At 36.7% G+C, this 13908-nt stretch overlaps 1 protein-coding gene across 7 annotated transcripts in view; it reads right to left on the reverse strand.

Annotated features, from left to right (window-relative positions):
* RFX3 (regulatory factor X3) overlaps positions 1-13908 on the reverse strand; it is a 290721-nt gene that overhangs the window by 194679 nt on the left and 82134 nt on the right. Inside the window, exon 2 of one of the 7 annotated variants that reach the window (XM_032635924.1) lies at positions 4315-4422. The exons of the other annotated variants lie outside the window; for them this stretch is intronic. The gene's annotated coding sequence lies outside the window, so the exon portion shown is untranslated. The remainder of the gene's footprint in view (positions 1-4314; positions 4423-13908) is intronic. 7 annotated transcript variants of the gene reach the window in all.

Raw genomic sequence — 13908 nt, forward strand, 5'->3', positions numbered from 1 at the left:
CAGGGTTTCAGGGATGGTGAATTAAATGTAATTCACCATGTCAAGAAACTAAAAAAAGAATACCTTAGGATCACCTAAATAGGTACCAAAAAGGATCTTGCTGTGATTTACGTCATAGAGTGTTCAGCCTATGTTTTCCTCTGAGAGTTTTATAGTGTCTGGCCTTACATTTAGGTCTTTGATCCATTTTGAGCTTATTTTTGTGTATGGTGTTAGGAAGTGTTCTGATTTCATTCTTTTACATGTAGCTGTCCAGTTTTCCCAGCACCACTTATTGAAGAGGTTGCTTTTCTCCACTGTATATTCTTGCCTCCGTTACCAAAGATAAGGTGACCATATGTGCGTGGGTTTATCTCTGGGCTTTCTATCCTGTTCCATTGATCCATATTTCTGTTTTTGTACCAGTACCAAACTGCCTTGATTACTGTAGCTTTGTAGTAGAGTCTGAAGTCAGGGAGCCTGATTCCTCCAGCTCTGCTTTTCTTTCTCAAGATTGCTTTGGCCATTCGGGGTCTTTTGTGTTTCCATACATATTGTAAAATTTTTTGTTCTAGTTCTGTGAAAAATGCCAGTGGTAGTTTGATAGGGATTGCATTGAATCTCTAGGTTGCTTTGGGTAGTATAGTCATTTTCACAATGTTGATTCTTCCAATCCAAGAACATGGTATATTTCTCCATCTGTTTGTATCGTCTTTAATTTCTTTCATCAGTGTCTCATAGTTTTCTGCATACAGGTCTTTTCTCTCCTTAGGCAGGTTTATTCCTAGGTATTTTATTCTTTTTGTTGCAATGGTAAATGCGAGTGTTTCCTTGATTTGTCTTTCTGATTTTTTGTTGTTAGTGTATAGGAATGCAAGAGATTTCTGTGCATTAATTTTGTATCCTGCTACATTACCAAATTCACTGATTAGCTCTAGAAGTTTTCTAGTGGCATCTTTAGGACTACCTACATAGAGTATCATGTCATCTGCAAACAGTAACAGTTTTACTTCTTCTTTTCCAATTTGGATTCTTTTTATTTCTTTTTCTTCTCTGATTGCCATGGCTAAAACTCCCCAAACTATGCTGAATAACAGTGGTGAGAGTGGGCACCCTTGTCTTGTTCCTGATCTTAGAGGAAATGCTTTCAGTTTTTCACCTTTGAGAATGATGTTGGCTGTGGGTTTGTCAATATGGCTTTTACTATGCTGAGGTAGGTTCCCTCTGTACCCACTTTCTGGAGAGTTTTTATCATAAATGGGTGCTGAATTTTGTCAAAAGCTTTTTCTGCATCTATTGAGACTATCCTACAGCAATGGAAATAAAAACAAAAATAAACAAATGGGACCTAATGAAACTTAAAATCTTTTGCACAGGGCTTCGCTGGTGGCACAGTGGTTGATAGTCCGCCTGCCGATTCAGGGGACACGGGTTCGTGCCCCGGTCCGGGAAGATCCCACATGCCGTGGAGCGGCGAGGCCCGTGAGCATGGCCGCTGAGCCTGCGTGTCCGGAGCCTGTGCTCTGAAATGGGAGAGGCCACAACAGTGAGAGGCCCGTGTACCGCAAAAAAAGAAAAAAAAGTCTTTTGCACAGCAAAGGAAACCATAAACAAGATGAAAAGACAACCCTCAGAATGGGAGAAAATATTTGCAAATGAAGCAACTGACAAAGCATTAATCTCCAAAATACACAAGCAGCTCATGCAGTGCAATATCAAAAAAATAAACCAAATCCAAAAATGGGCGAAAGACCTAAATAGACATTCCTCCAAAGTAGACATACAAATTGCCAACAAACATATGAAAAGATACTCAATGTCACTAATCATTAGAGAACTGCAAATCAAAACTGCAATGAAGTATCACCTCACACCACTCAGAATGGCCATGATAAAAAATCTACAAACAATAAATGCTGGAGAGGGTGTGGAGAAAAGGGAACCCTCTTGCAGTGTTAGTGGGAATGTACATTGATACAGCCACTATGGAGCACAGTATGGAGGTTCTTTAAAAAATTAAAAATAGAACTACCATATGACCCAGCAATCCGACTACTGGGTATATACCCTGAGAAAATCATAATTCAAAAAGATACATGTACCACAATGTTCACTGCAGCATTATTTACAATAGCCAGGACATGGAAGCAACCTAAATGCCCATCAACAGATGAATGGATAGAGAAGATGTGGCACATATATACAATGGAATATTACTCAGCGATAAAAGGAAATGAAATTGAGTCATTTGTAGTGAGGTGGATGGACCTAGAATCTGTTATACAAAGTGAAGTCAGAAAGAGAAAAACACATACGGGATGCTAACGCATACATACGGAATCTGAAAAAAATGGTAGTGATGAACCTAGTGGCAAGGCAGGAATAAAGACACAGACATAGCGAATGGACTTGAGGACACGGGGGGTAAGGGGAAGCTGGGACGAACTGAGAGAGTAGCACTGACATATATACACTGCCAAATGTAGAATGGACGGCTAGTGAGAAGCTGCTGCATAGCACAGGGAGATCAGCTCAACGCTTTGTGACGACCTAGAAGGGTGGGATAGCGAGGCTCAAGAGGCAGGGGATATGGGGATATATGTATACATATAGCTGATTCACTTTGTTGTACAGCAGAAACTAACACAACATTTAAAGCAATTATACTCCAATAAAGGTATTTTAAAAATAAATAAATAAATAATAGGAAAAAAATAGGTACCAAAAACGTACTTGACAAAATCCAATGTCCATTTCTGATAAAACCCTCTGCAGAGGAGACAACAAAAGAACAATTATTTAGCCTGATAAAAGTGCATCTATGACAAACCTATAGTTAACATCGTACTTAATGGTAAAAGACTGACTGCTTCTCCTCTATGATCAGGAACAAGATAGAAATGGTGGCTCCTATCACTTCTGTTCTTTGTTATGCTGGAGGTTCTAGCCAGTGCAATTGGGCAAGAAAAAGAAATGAAAGGTATTGAGAAAGGAAGATGTAAAACTTTCTTTATTCACAAACAACATGATCTTCTATGTAGAAACTCAGACAGAATCTATAAAATAGCTACAAGAACTATTAAGTTTTAAACAGTTTCAAGACACCAGGGCTCCTTTGAGAAATTGCTAATTCTAAGGCTTGGGCACGGAAAATATAAGATGAGCCTTAGGCATCTTGTAGTGTGAAAAAACAAGAAAGTGCTGAGAAAAGGAAAAAAAGACACACAAAAAAGATGGAAGTAAGTCCAAGGGACACAAGACCCAACCTAGAAGAGCTCCCAAAGGCCAGAGCTGGGATAAGTTAAATGACAATATTTAAAAAATCAATCATATGTCTATTTACTAATAACCAAACACTGGAAGTTGCAATTAAAAAGCAATACCATTTACAATAGCATCAATACATATGGAACACTTAGGAATAAATCTGACAAAAGATGTGTAAGACCTGTACACTGACAACTACAAAACATTTCTGAAAGAAGTTAAAGACATAAATAAATGGAGAGGTATTATTTAGTCACGGATTATATGACTCAATATTGTTAAGTTCTTCCCAAATTGTTCTAAAGATTCTATACAATTCAAATCCAAATCCCAATAGGGTTTTTTTTGGTAGAAGTTGACAAAGTGATTCTAAAATTCATAAAAAAAAGCAAATGACATAGAATAGACAAACAACTTTGAAAAAGAAGAAAAGAGGGCTAACAAAATTACCTGATTTCAAACTTTACTATGAATCTACAATAATCAAGACAATAAGTTATTGGAGTAAAAATAGACAAACACACCAACAAATAGAATACAGTTCCAAAACTGACCGATACATAAATGGACAACCAGTTTTCAACAAAGATGCAAAGGCTTTTCAGTGGAGAAAGGACAGCCTTTTAAACAAATATTGCTGGAACAGTTGGATATTCATATTTTTAAAAAGTGAACCCTCATCCATCTCACAACATATACAAAAACTAACTCAAAATGGATTGCAGGGTACAGGTTAACAACTCTGAAACTGCTTTACATGTATACTGGGGTTGAACAAATAAGTACTAAATGGATGGTGAGAACCATGTTTCTCACTGCTGGAGAGAGACATTATGGACAAACATTATGTGGTAATGGAAAAGAGCAACATCAGTATGAATCCACATTTAGCTTAATATAGATAAAAATGGATAGATGCAGAAGTAATTATAGATGTGTATATCCATCAGTTAGCATACATACATATATTTCCTGGCTCTGCTTGCTGAGAGAACCTAGACATAGTGACACCCCAGTAGCAGAAACCAGCATATCCAGTGCCCGCATCTTGGTTCCTAAATAACATACCCCCAGAAAAGTATCTAGGGCTCCTTTGAGAAATGGCTGATTCTAAGGCTGGAGCACTGAAAATATACGATGACCTTAGGCATCTTGTAGTGTCAGGAAACAAAAGTGCTGAGAAGAGAAAAAAAAAGGAAAAGAGTAAGTCCAAGGGACACAGGAGTCAACCTACAGGAGCTGGAATGGCCAGAACTAGAATAAGTTGAGTGGCAAAATAAAAACATAGTACTTGATTATAACTTAAAAGTATAAAACTAATATACGTGAATCCATACTGGTATAATAAATTATTGAAGAAATAAATAAGTGGAGAAGAAGAGACAAATAATAAATACCATTTATAGTACTGATCTTACAAAAGGATTCCAAATAATTTATGTAGATACTCATCTCCAGGAAGTAAAGCATAATTCCTCCCCCCACCTCCCTGGAGCATGGGCTATACGTAGTGACTTGCTTCCAAAAAAGTGGAAGTGACTTGCTTCCATGCTTTAGCATGGAAAGGATAAGAAAAAACAAAAAGATTAACTTTACAGTGGAGAAACCTGGCAAATATCACTTTGGCTGGGTGATCATGGTTAAGCAGCACCGGTGATAAAGCATGTTGACAGCATGTGTCCACCCACGCCCACTTCTCCCAAAAATCATCCCAATCTAATGAAGAGAAACATCAGACAACCCCAAATTGAGGGACATTCTACAAAATATCTGACCTGTACTGCTCAAGATGGTCATGGTCATTAAAAACAAGGAAAGACTAAGAAACTGTCAAGGATCAGAGAAGACTAAGGGGGCATGAGCCCTAAACACAATAAGAAATTCTGGACTGAATTCTGGAACAGAAAACAGTTAAAATAAACTGGTGAGGGCTTCCCTGGTGGCGCAGTGGTTGAGAGTCCGCCTGCCGATGCAGGGGACACGGGTTCGTGCGCGGTCCGGGAAGATCCCACATGCCGCGGAGCGGCTGGGCCCGTGAGCCATGGCCGCTGAGCCTGCGTTTCCGGAGCCTGTGCTCCGCAGTGGGAGAGGCCACAACGGTGAGAGGCCCACGTACCGCAAAAAAAAAACCCAAAACTGGTGAAATCTAAATAAAGTCTGAAGTGTAGTTAATAGTAATGTACCTATATTGACTGCCTAGTTTCGACAAATTTACCATGGGTATATAAGATGTTAATAATAAGACAAAGTGGATGAGTGGTATACAGGAACCCTATATACCTTTGCAACTTTTCTGCAAGTCTAAAACTATTCCAAAGTAAAAATTTTATTATAAAAATGGATTATAGACATAAGTGTAAAAAGTAAAACCATAAAACTTCTATAACAAAATATGTAATAAAATATTTTAGACTTTGAGTTAGGTAAAGATTTTTTAGAAAAGATGCCAACAGTATAATACAGAAAAGGTATAATTGATAAATTAGATTTTACCAAAATTAAATCTTCTGCTCTTTGAAAGACACTGTTTGGGAATGAAAAGACAAGCTGACTAGGAGAAAATATCTGCAAATCATATATCCAGTACAAGACTTGTATCAATAATGTATAAAGAACTCTTAAAATTCAATAATAACCTGATTTAAAATGGACAAAAGATCTGAACAGACACCAGAGAAGATATAAAGATAATAAATGAGCACATGTTCAAAATCATTAACCTTAGGATGATGCAAATTAATACCACAAGGAAAAACCACTACACACACATCAGAATGAGCTCGATTTACCAAGCATTGGTAAGGATGCAGAGGAACTAGAACTCTCATACTATGCTGGTGGGGATGTAAAAAGGTACCATCAGTTTGAAAAGTTCGGAAGTTTCTTAAATATTTAAACATATTACCTGTCATATAACCCAACTGTTCTACTCCTAGGTATTTACCCTCCTCCCCCAAAAAGAAAGCCTATGTCCATACAAGGTCTTATAACATCAATGGTCATAATTACTTTAATCGTAATACTCAATAACTGGATATAACCCAACTGTCCATCAACAGGTGAATGGATAAACTAACTGTGGTATATCCTTATAATGGGACAATAGTCATCAATAAAAGGAAATAAAATATTGTTACCTGCAACAATATGGATAAATCTCAAAATAAGTATGCTGACTGAAAGAAGCCAGACAAAAAAAAAAGAATGCATACTGTATGATTTCATTTATATAAACTTCAGGAAATGTAAACTAATTTATATTGACAGAAACAGAGGAGTAATTGCAGGGGTTGGGAGGGTGGGACCGGGCTTGATGGGACAGGGAGTGGTGGAACAAAGAGAATATAAAGAGACACAAGGAAACTATTGGGGTGACCGCATAGCCATTATTATGGTTTCACAGATATGTGCATATATCAAAGTTGTATACTTTACATATGTGCAGTTTATTTTATGTCACATATACGTCAACAAACCTGTTTTTTAAAAAAAATCAACAAGCACAAAACCTGGAAAACCTGAAAATACACTAAGCCTGGAAATGAGAAGCTCGAAAAAAGGGATGATGGCTTTTGACCAACAGCTGATGGCACAGCAAGTGAAAGATTGATTAAACTTGGTCTATGTGGCTTCAAGAGAGAACTAGTACCCACGAAGTAGAAATGAAAAAGAAGCTGCGCCAGATACACGAGAAGAATATTCTACAATTCCAATTCGAGCTGTCCAAACATGGATTTCTCTGTAGGGTAAAGCACCCTCGCAAAGGAGTTGAAGCAGAAACTCAAACAATCACCTGTTAAGTGAGGTCCTAGAAGAAATTCCCACTTGAGATAGGAGACAGTATTTCTTCACCTTTAAAGGTACTAGTTATAAAAACAGAATAGTTTCCACTTGGGGAGAAATTTATTTAATCATATTCATCAGACCATAAAGCCACCGACACCAAATATTCTGAATGGTTTAAAGTATTTGGGAATATATGAGCAAGGTTAATGAACACACTTGTCAATCGTTAACTGGGTCATCCACACAGGGAAAGCAATAAAGAAGGCTTCAAAAATAAACATAGTTTGTAAAATATGTATTTATCTGGTTCATCTGTTTTTGCACATACTTAATTTTTATGAATTTCTTGAGGGAAAGGAGCACTTATAATGTTTACCATGTAATTCTAAGTACTTTTAAGTCAATAACTAATAATAATTGCTGCCATTTATTGAATATATATTACAAGCCTAGAAATTTGAGCAAAGCATTTTGAACACATGGACTTTACAATACTGCAAGATAGCTATTATCCCCATTTTACAAATGAAAAATCATAGGCTGAGGGAAGTTAAGGGGACCTTCACATTGAGGATCTGAAGTCAAGTCTGGCTCCAAAGCCCAATGATATAAGATTGCCTCCTAGTTCACTGAAGAAATAGGGACCATGTGATGGTCACTGTGTAATCTCTTTCCTCCCTATCCAATTTCCTATAATCCTGCCCAATTTATTTTTCAAAAATACAAATTTTCTCATGTTATTCATCCAGCTTCATTTCCCTCAGTGCCTTGTAACTTCTCTCCTTAGAAGTCTAAACTCATCAACATGGTGAATGAGAGACCTTCCTGTCCACTTTTCCAACACCACTTCCATTTATTTCTCCTGTATATTCCAGATATACTAAAATACTGGCAAGTCTTATGAAATGCAATACATCTGTACTTTCTGTTTTCACTTCCCTGAATGCCCTTCCTCTTATTTTCAGCCTGGTGAAGAAACTTTTATCCTTCCAGACTCACTTTAAATATTGTCTCCTCTATTGAAATCTTCATTGACATTCCAGCAACAATTAGAGTACCTTGTTTTACATGTACATCACTCTATTCACACTAATAATTATTTGCGATTTTGTTTCTTGCAAAAAAAAATCTCAAAAACAGTTATTCACCTCTAAATCACCAGTACCCAAGCCCAATTCCTGACATACGGAAAAGGTTCAATAAATGTTTATTGACTAAATGAATGGATGATGGACAGGTGGATGAATAAGCAATTAAATGGCTATAGTAACCAGTAACAAGAATTAAACTAAACTTGAATTAAACAAGAATAAGGAAAACATAAGGGTTTTCCCTTTTTATTGATATACAAAAGAAATTGTACTGCCTATGACAGAGATATACTAGTTGCCACAATTATAACAGACACACTACACCTTGTTAATTCTACATGATTTCATCCTAAATTATGCCTTAATTGAAGCAACTATTATTACCTAGACTATTTGATCGTGCAGCCCTATTAAAACAGTTTATTCAATCAAAACTAAGGGTATATATAATTTGATGCAAAAATTAATTCTCAAGACTATATAAAATGGTTGGAAACCAGGGGATCTGTGAACTACTCTGATTACTTGTCAAGAAGAAAGCCAGAGAAATAAACTTTTTGTGACCTCCTCCCAGAAACAAAACTATTCACAGATTTTACCATTTCAAGATACAACCTTGTTTAGAGTTCTCCTCCTGCAGATAATACGACAGCAAAAAACCTCCCGCCATTTAAAATTTCAGGTTCCTTGCTTCCATTCTTCATGATTTAAAATTAAAATATTTTTATGCCTGGCCAATGCATCTTTGATTAAGTTCCTAAAATCAGTCTTAATATATAAGGGGGATAATTTAAGGTACATTTTGGGGGGGCTTCCTTTTTCATCTTATTCACTTGTACAGAGCTGACATGGAAATAGCTTAGTTTCCTGTTGGACACTGGTGTTTTATGTTATAATCAGGCTAGACCTAATTCTTTTTAAAAATGCAAAATAAGATGGAACTAAAAAAAAGTCAAGAAGCTTTGAGAACCACTCTCAGCTAATGGAAAAATTATTTTAATTACAAGAGAAATGTTCGAAAGCAATCTTCCAGGTGAAAACAAAGCATTAGTTATCGGCTGAGGAAAATGCTTTTCCTAAAGAAATATTCACATGTGCAGAAATCCTTAGTCTATGAAATAAACACCTTATACAGATAGGTAAAAAAAAATTCACACCTTGGTAATTTTCTTCTAAAATGCTGCCTCATTATAGCAATAACATTTTGATTTATGCTAGAAAGGGTTCCTTTCTGAAAAATTAAAATGTATTTTAAAAAACACATAGGAAGAAAACTGTGGTGCTCTATAAAGTACTCAAACAGTATATAGCAGTCAGCTTTGCTTTAAAAGGACAAAAGAAGCCATTTTAAACCACATTAACTGTAATCATCTTTTTTTTCTGAAACATGATAGTAAAATGGGGATAATAACTGAATGATTTCAGATCCCAGCACTGAAAAATTTGGACTATAAAATGAAAAGACAAAAACAAAACTTTGGGCTAAGCTGTCCATTAAACAAAAGGAGAATATTTTCCAAAAGCTGGTGTAAATTTTCTCAGATTAGGCGGCAAACACAAGATATGCAATTTGTTTTGATTTTTCCCTTTACTATCTTCAACTTTGTTCCTGAGTTTCCTTTTATAAATAAACAGGTTAACATAAGGAGGTAACTGATTGCTTAACTTATCACTAGTGATCTTTCAAGGGAAATGTTTCAGTTCATTCAAGTTCTGGCTCCTTTCAATATTTCTTGTCTCCTACATGAGAATATGATATTCCATAAAAGGAAAGAACACCATGTGTGAATTAAGAAGGGTTCATGAGAGAACTGGAATCTAATTACACAAACACACTTCCCTACAGGTGGATATAAGTTCAGAAATCTCTGAAATCTCATCTTTAAAGGCTAGCAGTGCTTTTTTAATTATGCTAAAAGTCCCTTGTCTGCTTGATCTCTCATGAACAATTTTAATCAGGCAAGTCTAATACACTCAGTCTCACAGACAACTTACCAGAGCTCTCAACTATGAGCTAATGGGAAGACAAGGAACCACAAGGATTTTTATTAAAAGGAAAAAATGGCCAGCCTAGAGATTTGGCCAGCAATAAAGATTAAATCATGCTTTTTCCCCACTCAGCCTACTTAAGAACTACAGACATGTAATTAATTTGCTCTTGAGATTTACTCTGTAAACATAAACACACCATTTAAAACATATTACATCCTTACAACTCACAGTGGTTTTTCATTTTTCTCCTTTCCCATTCACAAATGGACTATTATACTAACAACCAGTTTGCCAGACTCTAAGAATAACCCCTAAAATGTATCTCTTCCACCCAAAAGGAGAGCCACAATCACTCTTTATAAGACTCCTGACAAGATCAAAATGAATGTGAAATGATAATTAAAAGGACCAAAAATAACCCCATCTCCACCTTTTAGTTGATCCCCAAGTGCACTTGCTCCTTTAGCTATCTCCAGTCCTCAGTCCATTCTGAGGCCCTTTCAGTACAGCAGCCTACCCCAACCTTCATTTTTCAACTGCTCTAAACTACCTAAACCTAAGAGCCGCCATTTTAAACTCCTTTCTCTTAATCAATACAACCCATAAACTCCAAAAATGTATTGATGGTTGCCCTGATCCTAAGTGTCGGCGCGTATGCTACACTGAATTGATTTTCTCTATCTTGATCTCCCAAACTGCTTTGAAATTAAAAATTAAAAATTGTAAACGCTGATCATAGTTTACCTGATTAGTTGCTGTGTGGTTTGTAGCATATTCTCAACCCCCTCTGTGCCTCATTCCTTTCATCTGTAATACTGTAATTAACAATACACTCCCTTAAAGAGTTGATGTAAGAATAAAATGACATAATAAATAAAAGAGTTGATGTAAGGATTAAATGACATAATACACCTCGCGCACTGTGCACACTTAAAACATTTAAGTTTCCCTCCAGCAAGTCCCAGATCAGTGTTTCCGGGCCCTTCAAGCATAATCTTTAGCATTTCTGTCAGAACCACCAAGAAGATACTCAGTTTCTCACATTCTCCCTGGCAATCTTTGCCCGCCTCAGGACTCACCAGTAACCCTTACTCAGACCCTTTTTTATTTCCCATCTCTACACTCAGCTCTATCCCTTTTGAGGTTTGCCAGCTATTTTCATTCTAGGGCTCCCTGGGCATCGCTGCCTCACTCAGTTTTTCTGTGCACTGAGTCACGTTTGCTTATTCATTAGAGAGTGCTTCATTTACCTTTGCTACAGTTTTGACCTGCCTGGTTCTTTTCCTCATTAGTGCTATGCTTCTTACTAATTGCAATTGCACACCATCAGTTTAATTCGACGCTTTTCTATTTTCATTGACTCAAAAGACTACTCCTCACAGTTAAACTAAGAGACAGCAAATTAAAATATAATAGATTAGGATAAATAGTGATGACTATAGCCCAGGAAAAAACATTTGGTTAATTCTAGGAAAATAATTTTTTTTTTTTTTACAATCAACATACACTATATGCATTTCACCTATCAGATCCTGTGATTCCTTCTGACCTGGTTGTTTGATGAGCTGTAAAAATTCAACTTGCTTACTAAAATGGTAGATGCTGAAGAACAAAAGAGAATACTTGCCTAGTAAGGCAGGTCAAACAATAAAATTCAGAAATAAGCTTTTAAGAAATGTTCATCAGTACTACTAAGGTTGCAAATACACACACACACAAATCCCTTTAAACCGTCCCCACCTAAAGAGTTGTCTGATCTATCTACAAATATCTCAGATTAAGAAAAACCTCAATGCTAGAGTTAGAAAGACCAGATCTCTAATAGGTAATATTCCTCTGTAATAACTTAAATCAGTAAGGACACACTGTCTAGATACTATAACTATGCTCAATGGTCATTTTTTTCTTTTTTTTTTCTTTTCCTTAATATTCTCTCCCTGATGGATACACAGATTTAAAATGCTTAGTGACACATTATTCTTTAGATAAATATGAATTATATGTCTTTCATAGACTCTATGCTTGGTAATTTTCCTAATGGAGTATAAAGTCTTCCAAAATCCCCGTGTGAATCCCAACCTGTTTCAAATTACCATGTTTTGAAGTTTTGCCTCAGGTTCCGGTCAAGGACAAAAAAAATATATCAAATAAAGTGCCATCAAGGACAGGTTTTTTTTTTTTCCTAAGTAACAGAAAAGAGTAATATAATAATTGTATTTCTTAGAATTTTACCTTAAAAACTCTTAGGATCATTCTATTCAATTCACTCAGGCAAATTTTATATTCTTGCAATATTAACAAACAAATTACTGCAATGACCTAATTTAGTACTTCATGGAACAATGGCTAAAATTTTCTTTTCTATTCGGTATTTGGTTTTAAAAGAGCTGCTATCTGTCATCCAGATCATGGTTTCTAAAATCATTTTGAAGTAAAAGGAACCAGGGCTGGGCTTCCCTGGTGGCGCAGTGGTTGTGAGTCCGTCTGACGATGCGGGGGACGCGGGTTTGTGCCCTGGTCCGGGAGGATCCAACATGCCGCAGAGCGGCTGGGCCTGTGAGCCATGGCCGCTGAGCCTGCGCGTCCGGAGCCTGTGCTCCGCAACGGGAGAGGCCACAACAGTGAGAAGCCCGCGTACCGGAAAATAAAAAAAGAAAAAGAAAAAAAAAGGAACCAGGGCTCTCCGGAAAAAATGACTGATTCTAGGAGTGAAGCAGGAAATGTAAAGGTAAGTCTCATGCATCCTGAGATGCCAGAAAGGAAGGGCTCAAAAAAGAAAAAAAACACACACACACACACACACACACACACACACACACAAATGTTGAGGGTAAGTCAAAAAAACACAGGAGTTAACATAGAACAATTTAAAAGTTCCCAATGGCCAAAACTGGAACAATTTGAGCAATAAAATAAAACAGTATTGGATTTTAACCCAAAGTATAAAATAAATATCTATGAGTCCATACTTAACATAAATAAATGATTGGCTAAATAAATAAACAGACTGGGGGAAGAGAAACAAATCTCTTGTGCAGAAGTATTCTAAATAATTTATGAAGCTACTCTACCCTCAAAGAGGTGCAACATAACTCCTGACTTCTTAAGTGTGGGCTCCACATAGTAACCTCCTTTCAAAGAGTATAGTATGGAAAGGGGATAAAGAGTAACTTTAGAATGGTGAAATCTGTTAATAAGAGAGGAAACTGTACGTAAGATATAAGGGAACTCTCTGCGCTACCTTCACAAGCTTTCTGTAAACCTGAATCTACTGTAAAATTAAGAATGTATCTTAAAAGTTAAAAAAAGAAAGATCTTCTACAGCCTTTGTCTGTCTGAAGTTTGCTATCTCGCTTACCTGTAGAAATTCTAGTCAATTTTAGACCACTTCAATTGTACAATTCTTCACAACACTCTCAAATCCAGAGGTCACTTGCACTGCAGCAGAATGGAAAGATGAGGGTCATAGTCCTGCATTTGATTTTGGCTCTATACGGTAACTATCCACTTGACAGAAATAACCAATTTTCTCATCTTTAAAATGGAGCAAGCCTGCTTGGTGAGCTTTCTGTTACCCCGAGGGGGAGGGGGTTAATGCGATGGCCTGTCTGCATTCTCAACGCTGAGTCTCATCTGCATCCATCTCTGGTTTGGCCCACTCATATGTTAACCAGGCCCCAGACCTGGGTGCTTCCAGTTTGTTTCTTTAGACTGGATGCTCAAATGTCATTCTTTTAAAAAAACAAAAAAATCAATCCATGTTAATTCTATCTCTGGAAGAATAACCAGAAAT

This window comes from Phocoena sinus, chromosome 6 (genome assembly GCF_008692025.1).
Source record: "Phocoena sinus isolate mPhoSin1 chromosome 6, mPhoSin1.pri, whole genome shotgun sequence".
Lineage (NCBI taxonomy): Eukaryota > Metazoa > Chordata > Mammalia > Artiodactyla > Phocoenidae > Phocoena > Phocoena sinus.